Source organism: Geospiza fortis, unplaced genomic scaffold, assembly GCF_000277835.1.
Source record: "Geospiza fortis unplaced genomic scaffold, GeoFor_1.0 scaffold11, whole genome shotgun sequence".
In the NCBI taxonomy this organism is placed as follows: domain Eukaryota; kingdom Metazoa; phylum Chordata; class Aves; order Passeriformes; family Thraupidae; genus Geospiza; species Geospiza fortis.
In genome coordinates, this window is record NW_005054304.1 from 1,038,615 (window position 1) to 1,047,226 (window position 8,612).

Consider the following 8,612-nt stretch of genomic DNA (forward strand, 5'->3'; position numbering starts at 1 on the left):
GAGGAGGAGAGATTTGTAGTGAACTCCCAATGTTTTCCGGGTCTGATTCTCTATGCTTTCCCTCATGAGTTTATTCATATTGCATAGTGGAGATAATGTCTACACAAATGTTAAAAATACGCAGAAATTTGTATTGTTCTTTGATTTTTTTCCAGCTGTTTCTACACCTTGACAGATTTCCTCCTTCTTCCTCTGCTATTAGCCAGTATCATCAGTCTGAGAACAGTGTCAGGACAGCATTTGGTACAGCTGTCTGCTATCACATTTTTTATTGTCCTTATTACAGAAGAGTGAAACCTGTTTCTTCGCTGAGCTATCAAAGATATGGTGGGTGTGGGTGTGTATTATGGAGCAAAGTGACAGAGTCATTCTCCTCATTTCAGAGCTTAAAAAGACGTTATATATAGCAGGACCTCATCAGGTTGCATTCTCATTGCCTTCCCAGTGCAAACTCGGTGGTTCTTTCTGATATTAAGAATCTTTTAAGAGATATTAAGAATATCTCTTTAAAGATATTAAGAATTAGCCTCTCACTTTTGGCTATTTGTGCTTTGGTTTGCAAGTACTTCTGCTTTTATTAACAGGAATGAGGAAGGTGTGATGTATTGTGAGAAACTCTTACTGGGAAACACAGAGAGAAACTATTTACCTAAAAACTGGGGTGTCTTCTGGCTTTGACAGTATGCAGTCTGCTTTTACAGGGAAGCTGATGCTACTTGTAGGAGCTGATTGGGATATGAGTTGACTCTTCTGTAGCCAGAAATTTCCATACTTTCCTTCTTCAGCTGTATTTTCCCTGGCAGTAGAAAGCTGAGGGAATCTTTTGACAGCAGTTCCTTCCTGCTAGCGCAAGAGTGGATTTCCCTTCTGAGCTGCCCTGGCCCTGCCCACTTCGTACTCAAGCCAGGGAGGGAGCTGATATGAAATGTAATGAGACTCAAGGCCAAGTTCTGCCTCACCCGACATGGAAAGCTGATGGTTCTTCCCTACCTGCAAAATGAAAGGGTTAGCTGATTGCTGAAATCCTGCTGATGTGGTGAGTGGAGAGGTGTAGGTCAGACAGTGGGAAAGTCTTACAGTTGTAACTCATTAATTTAGAAGGTTTTGACCCCTTGTGATTCCCCTACACTCTGTATGGATAATTACTGGAAAACTCAGTGTGGTACAAGTGAGGTCATTTGAGAGGCTTAGGGATAAAGGAATGTGCTTAGCTCTGGAGGTGGGAATGCTCAGGTGCTGCCTCTGGTGGGCTGGGGATGTAGAGCTGCACTTTCAGAGCCCATTGCACGGGTACCTGGAGAACCACAGCGATGGGCCCTGTCAGCACAACTCACCCCTTAGGCTCAAGCAGCTCAGTCTTGCAGCAGGGGAGAGAGCTCTGTGTTTTCGAGGGGAGGAGGGGATAGTTAAATTGGCAGCTGGAAAAGAAGCCATAGGTTAACTTCTGTGATCTAAGATGCTCCAGCAGAGATTACTACAGCATCTGCTTTGCTTGTCTTGTGCATACCTACATATTCATGCCCAGCTTTCTGATTTCTCAGGAGATGACTAGTGAGCTATAAACCTCCTGCTTTAGATGATGGGAGATGAAACATCTTTTCTCTGTTGTATTTTCACCTCCAAAGAGTTTTTCAGGCTTACAGGAAAAGACAGGTCTTTTAGAGGGTGCCCCTCTCCTCACCCGTTTCCTGATAAATGCAAAGAGGAATAGGAAATTTCCAAAAATAAGTATGTACTACTAACTGGTCTTTCTGAGGAATAACACATCTCTGTACAGTCCCTATGAGCTAATGCCACATGAAGGAATGTAAAGGAGTGATGTACAGTCCTGGCAGGATGTGGGTGGCCTGCAGTGAAGAAAGGTTCCTGACACATCCAGCAAGGAGTGTGGAATGTGCTCCTCAGCGAATCCAGGCCCTTTTCTGTGATGCCAGCCAAATGAAAGGAACCACAATGATGGCATTTTAGAACAGCCAGAGAAGTGAATGCCATGTGACTGTCAGCTTTCCAGGGCAAGGATATGGCACAGCTCCTCTGACCTGCCAGAGAGGCTCCTGGAGTTTATGATTTAGAAGCTGCAGGCTGCAAAAAGCCTGAGTGTGATATGTGCTGCACGACATGCTACAAAGTTTGTCTTGCAGAGCAGAAAATAATGAAGGGCACTCTTTAAAGTGATCAATGAGCAACCCTTGTCTGGGGGGAGGATATTGCTCAAATTTTCTTGATATTCTGAGTATACCAACAGTACAAACATCTGAGCTATTATTCAGTTAAATCCATCTAAAATATAAGTTGGATTTCTGATGTTGAAGATTTTACCTTTTTATTCCAATCTCCAAGAGAAATCACAATAGTACATGGCAAGTGTTTCCCTTTGGATACATCCCAGATTTGCTCTGCACCTGGGAAAAGACATCCAGCTTTTTTTCCCTCTGTTTTCTTTCTCTTCCTCCCTTATCTTCCAACAAGTGTCTTAAAATAATCATCTGCATTCAGCATCTCACTCGTTACTTGAACCCTGACTTTCCATCCTACTGGTTGTGTTACTGTGGTGAGCATGTGGTGTTCTTAGTTGCTCCTTGGCTTTCTTAAATTGCACCTTACCCCATGAATAGATCTGTGTTAAGGCAGAGCATCCCAGCAAGGTGCTTGTAGGTTTGACACACATGCTGCAGAGAGGATTTTTTTTCCTTTCTGTGTTCTCTGCCACCCTGCGTCTCCAAAGAGAACCAACATGTTTTCAAGCCAGTGTTCAGCCACTGCTGCCTCAACTCTGAAGCCTCCCAGGTACAGCAATCATTCTGAGGTTTGGCATTTGTGTTCTGGCAAAAGAAATCAGAGTGGGTTTTAGAAAGGTTCTGAGCACTTGATAAAAAGGAAAGGGACAGTCTTCAGTTATAATGATCTATCAGGATAGAAATTGGTGATTTTCTCTTTTTCACGGCTCACTTCCACACAAACTGGTGCACATACTTCTTCATGATAGCACCTAGACACTCCAATGTGCAGCAGATGCAAAGAAATAAGCTTTTGCTTAAAGAAACTGCGTTTAAGGTGGTCCAAAAGTTGTGAACAGATATAAACAGATTGTTTACTTACATACATTATTTTCAGATTCCTTCCAGTGGATTGGAAGGGTTGTTTTTTTTTTTAAATTCATGTTTAGAGTAACCAAAGAAGGAATTTCATTTTGTTCTCCCATTTTTAACATTTAAATAAATAGAGATATCAATGGATTGTCTTTATAGAAGTTAGAGTGTTAAATGGAGACATCAGTCAAACTTTTCACAAAATTGTCATCCCTTCTTGATCAGTTCACTCTCACCTATTGGGACTTATTTGTGTTTCAGTGCAGTATGTGATGCATTTGATGCTTGAGCAGCTCTGCACAGAAAAATGACCTTTCTTCCATAGTCTCTTTAGAGAAAAGCAATTATAAGTGCTTAAATTGAAGGATTCATGGCACCATTTTATAGCAAACTTCTGGCCACAATCACTCAGGGCAAAGCACATACCAGGCAGGCAGGGCCAACTTCTGTTGCGACAACCAGAGATGCCGAGCACCACACACAGGCAGCACAAGCAGAGGAGCAAACCACTTGATCCAGACCTGTCAGTGACATAATGACAAGCCAGGAGTTTGTGACATCCTGCTTGTACAGACCCAGAGCATGTGTGGCAAATTTTCTTTGTTTCCATCAATGGTTGTATTTGGGGGTCATCTCAGTCTCCACCTAGTATCGCCATGGCTTCTGCCTCTTCTTATCTGCTGAAGGAGTGGGCTTGGAGATTATCAGAAGGATAAGTGGGTACTCAGAGAAAAGAGCCATGAAAGGAGAAAAAAGGCATTTCTACCTTAGAGATGGGAACTTCTCAGTGCTATATGGGAATGCCACTGCATAAGTGCTTCTGGGAGAGCTGGTATGGGACCTGCCACACTCAGGCCTCCCTGTGCCCCTTTGTCCTGCGGGGAAATTCACTCTGAGGGAGAGATTTGCAAAAACTGAGCACTCCTCTAATTGCCAAATTCAGGTCTTGGTCTGCTTCCTGTTGAATTCAAAGACCTGACTTGCACCAGTTTCCATAGTGCTGGATGGAGACCTGGAGAACTCAATATTGCTGGGACTGCCCCACTTTGAAACTAGAATAGCAAATGTAGAGGGAATGCAGAGAAGCAAGCACCCAGAGCTGTGTTTGCAAGGACTAATATTTAACACTGGGAACATAAATAGACCTTAATTGTTTAACATAAATGATTGTGGTCGTAAAGCTGGAATGGCACAGGGGCTTCATGCATCTTCGAAATGTTTTGACATAACAGCCCAAACGAGGATTTAATAAAGTTCTTGTGCTCTAAAAAGTACTCATAATTTTTGCTTAATTTCTACATGTTTTCTCCCCCTTTAATTATAGTTCAACAAAGCAGAGGGACTAATCTCACATAAAAGTAAAAACACCAAGATTAAAGTGCACTGCTGTTTATTTTTAAGGGCAGTGGGTTAATATGAGCACTCTATTGTTGATGTCAGCATCACAAGCCAAAGATAAACACCACTTTTCTGCACTTACATCACATTTTCAAGGCATTATTCTTCATTAACAAATATTTTCTTCTATGATGGAAAAGAATGCCTTTATCATAAGATTATTGGCTTCCAATCACAGCCATTTTGTGCCTGTTCTGTAAAATATTTCTTTTTATCATGACCTTTCTTTTAAGTGTAATTTTTGGTTTAGTTTCATGAAGTTCTGACTCTTTTTTACAATGAAACTATTTCTTTATTTTTACAAAATAATTTTATTTTTAAAATGCATGTATTTTATGTTATTTTCCCTTTATTACCATTAACTCTAGTAAGATATTAGAAACTTGATGTTCTTGCTACTCTAAGTCTTTCAAATGTCCTGTGGGTAAGAGATGATAACGTATATTTACGGAATTGTTCCCTACTTCTCTTTTCCTTCTCTTGCTCAATTTATTTTTGGAGACTTTAGTTGTTTTATGAGTAAAGTCATGTAGTAATTTGCTTCAGAAAGATGGGGAGATTATATCTACCTAGTTACAAAGACACTGATCATTGTCATCTTTCCTCTTGTCAGTCTTTCAGAGTGTTCCTTTAAGAAATTTATCACCTGTGTTCAGGTGCTTGTGTCCTCCCATAAAAATTTCAGCATGTAATTAATGAATAGCATGCTTTTCTCAAAGAAATTGAGAAGTTTCAAAGCCATGGAGAGACATATTTGCTTTTTATTTGAAAGGCCTTTCTGCAGACCACCAAGAAGCACATCCTACAGCTGACAGATGTTACATGCTTCTGATGTTGTTGTGTAGAAAGCCAGGCAATAGAAACTGTGCTATGTGAAATAACATAGACAGCTTGCAATTTAAAATATTTTCTTGCTGACAATTTATTTTGACCTGTACCTCTTGCAGGATGGTCACTGAAATGTATCTGTCCCTTGCTTAAAAGAGATATGTTAAAATCATATCTCTTGCATCTTACTCTGGAGTGGCACATGCGGGTTGTAGCTAATATTCTTCCTCTGCTGCTCCCATTGTTCTTCAGATGAGGATGCGTCAGAAGAAAAGTTTAATTTTTTCACGGTCAGGAAGTAAATTTACTTAACATAACTTACTGAGACAAAATTCCCATTGCCCAGACCTAAACTGATTCTCAGTTACTGTTTTCATATGTGGAAATTGAGAAATATTTTGTCATTTTTTCCAGTTCAGAACACAAAGAAAAATCAGTTATCTTGAAATCCTTCTGAAATGTTTTCCTTTCTTCTTGAGGCTCTAACTCACAAAAGAACTTACTCAAAAGTGCTAGAGTGGTTTAAAAAAAAGACTAGAAACTAGATTACATGATTTAAAGCACTGACTCCATTTTACCTGCCTCTGCTTGCATGCCACATTATATTCACTGATATTCAAGAAATAATTTCATCCACTAATTTTGGACAATTAGAACAACTTGTCATAGAATCACAAGACAAAGGAAGCTAAGTTATTAGAAGAGATTATTTAATCTGTAATAATTGTCATCCTTTAAGTATCATCTAGTAAATTCTTCTGGGTACAAATATGGTAACAGTGAAAAAAGCGGAGGACAGCTAGCTGCTGTATCCCACTGAAATAACCAAAGCTGAATGTTTCCTGGTTAGAGGGATAAGAGCTATTAAGAGGACCAACATATAGTCCAAAAATAATTTCCTTTGGCTACTTCTGAAATATTTAGCCATGTATGTTGTATTTTTGGGAAGGCCACATAGGAAATCAAAACATTAGAAGTCAACTTGCTGTAATTAAGTGTATGAAAATATGTGCTGTTATACAATCTGGTTTACATACTCCTGTAACCATCTTTCAACATGTAAATCCTGTATTTGCATGAATATACACAGCTTTCAGATTAGTATAAAAAAAGAGACTATTGTGATGTTCTAGTCCAGCTCCAGCCGGAAATGCTTGTTTGCTTCGAGTATTTGTACTTGTCAGTCTCTTTGTATGTCCATGTCTCTGCCCATCCTTCAGTTGTTAAATTTTCTGAGCAAAAGTTCATGCTTCCTCAAATTTTTCCATCCACCCACTTAACTTTGAACATCTCCTTCTCCCTGGGAAAAACTGATCTGAATTCTTTGATCTTCCAAATTCTTCTTGTAGGACAGCAGGCATTCGATTTGACCTGTACGTGTCTGTATTTGCATGAGAATAACTTTCCCTCTTCCTACATATATTTGGGAAAAAAAACAGAGGAGTGACTTAGCAATGTTCTCTTATTGCACAGATACCATAGTAGCAAAAGTTCAAAATATATTTGATTGTAGCTTCTATAAGTTGATACCTGAAACACTCTCAAGATTTCTTGTGTCCAAGTCAAAAGTACTTCCAGCCTTAGAAAACTTACGTTGTTAGTCTGTACTGGTTTTTCTGTTTTCATTTGTGTTGTCATGGAAGGTAAGAGAAAGATGTTTCAGCCTAAAGCAAACTGGGACCAATAGGCATCAAAACAAATTAAAGGGAATTCTTGCCTCGTTTAGGCTTATTGAGAAATCTGATATAGTAGGTGTGTGTTCTAATGTGTTCTAAACTAATCAGATTACAATATAATTGAGTAGCTCATTTTCAGCAGCAATCTTGCATTTATAATGAGAAGAGTTAAACTTGAAGCAAAGTCATACTGCTTTTCTCTGGCTTAATATGCAGTTATCCAAATAGCAAAATTATAGGTAATGAATTCTGAGTTAATCAAGTTGTTGTACCGATGAGCTTGGCAGTTCATATTCAGTTTCAAGTCCATGAGATTGTTTATGGTCTGGTTTATGGTTATGGCTTAAAAAGGAAAGTCTTCATCAAAATTGTAGTCTAGTTAGTTCTTGTTATTTGTGTCAAGATGAAGTTTGGAGGAGAGAAACAGAAATTAAAAGTGGAATGATAAAGTTTATTCTCAGTCAAAAAACTACTCATTTAAAGGAGCCTGTGTGTTTTCTGATGCCTTCAGATAAATAAACTTTTTGCTATAGTGAAATACAATTTTACTATTATTCTTTCTAGACTAAATATATCAGCCGTTTCACCAACCAGTTAAAAAAAGTTACATGATCACGCATGCTCTGGATTTTTGTGTGAATGTATAGACCATGACATGAAACCATCCACAAAGAGTAAAAGTCATCATGAGAATAACTTTAAATGTTTGTGCAAAATTCTAGTCTTCACAGGACATTGGAACATTTTCTTTTCATCTGCAGTGTGGGAACCTGTTGAGTATAAGTGAGAACTTTGTCTGTTCCTGATTCATTCCTCTAAGTACTTTGAGTTTAAATATCCACTTCCAGTGAAGGTGTCTACATGCTTTGACAGATTCAGTGAAATATTCCTAGCCAGTATAAAATTTGTTATGAAACATGTAGGAGACCAAAATCAGATTGAGTCAGAGATTTAGATTTCAAGTAGCTTGAAATCTAAAAGATACCACAGGCGATGAAGGTCCATAATTTGTTCTCCCCACAGTGCCAGTGTGAGGGACAGATGCAGTCACACTCCAGTTAGCAGGAAAACTTTCCTTTGCTGTCATGGACACAGGACTGACCCCAGTGGGACTGATGTCCTCAGCAAAGGACAGCATTTGCAAGGTGCACAGACTAGCAGACAGAACTGGGGGCCACACCAGGAATGCAGACATGTGGTGTGGAACAGGAAAGGTCGGCTTTTCCAGTGCCTGAACAAGAGCTTGTACGCACAGCATTGGATCATTTGCTGGCATGGGGAAGGGGGGGAGAAAAATTGACCTGGGTGATGGATCTGTGGACTGCTGGTGCGTACACTCATGTGCTGAGCCATGTGAGTGTTAACACATGGTCACCCTATCTCAAAGGTCTGTATATGAAACTCAGCTGCTGGAGTGACAGAAGATTTTGTGCTGTTAGTGCACACTTCATTAAAATACCAGCTGAAATCCAACTCTGAAATCCCACAGTTTGTGTTAGTTGATAAAACTCAATTGCCTCCAATTACTGTTAGTATGGCTTTAAAATAATATTTTGTTGTAGTAAAGGTCCCTTTGTGATGGGGACTAGCTGGCATTCACAACTTGGAATTTGGGAAAGTG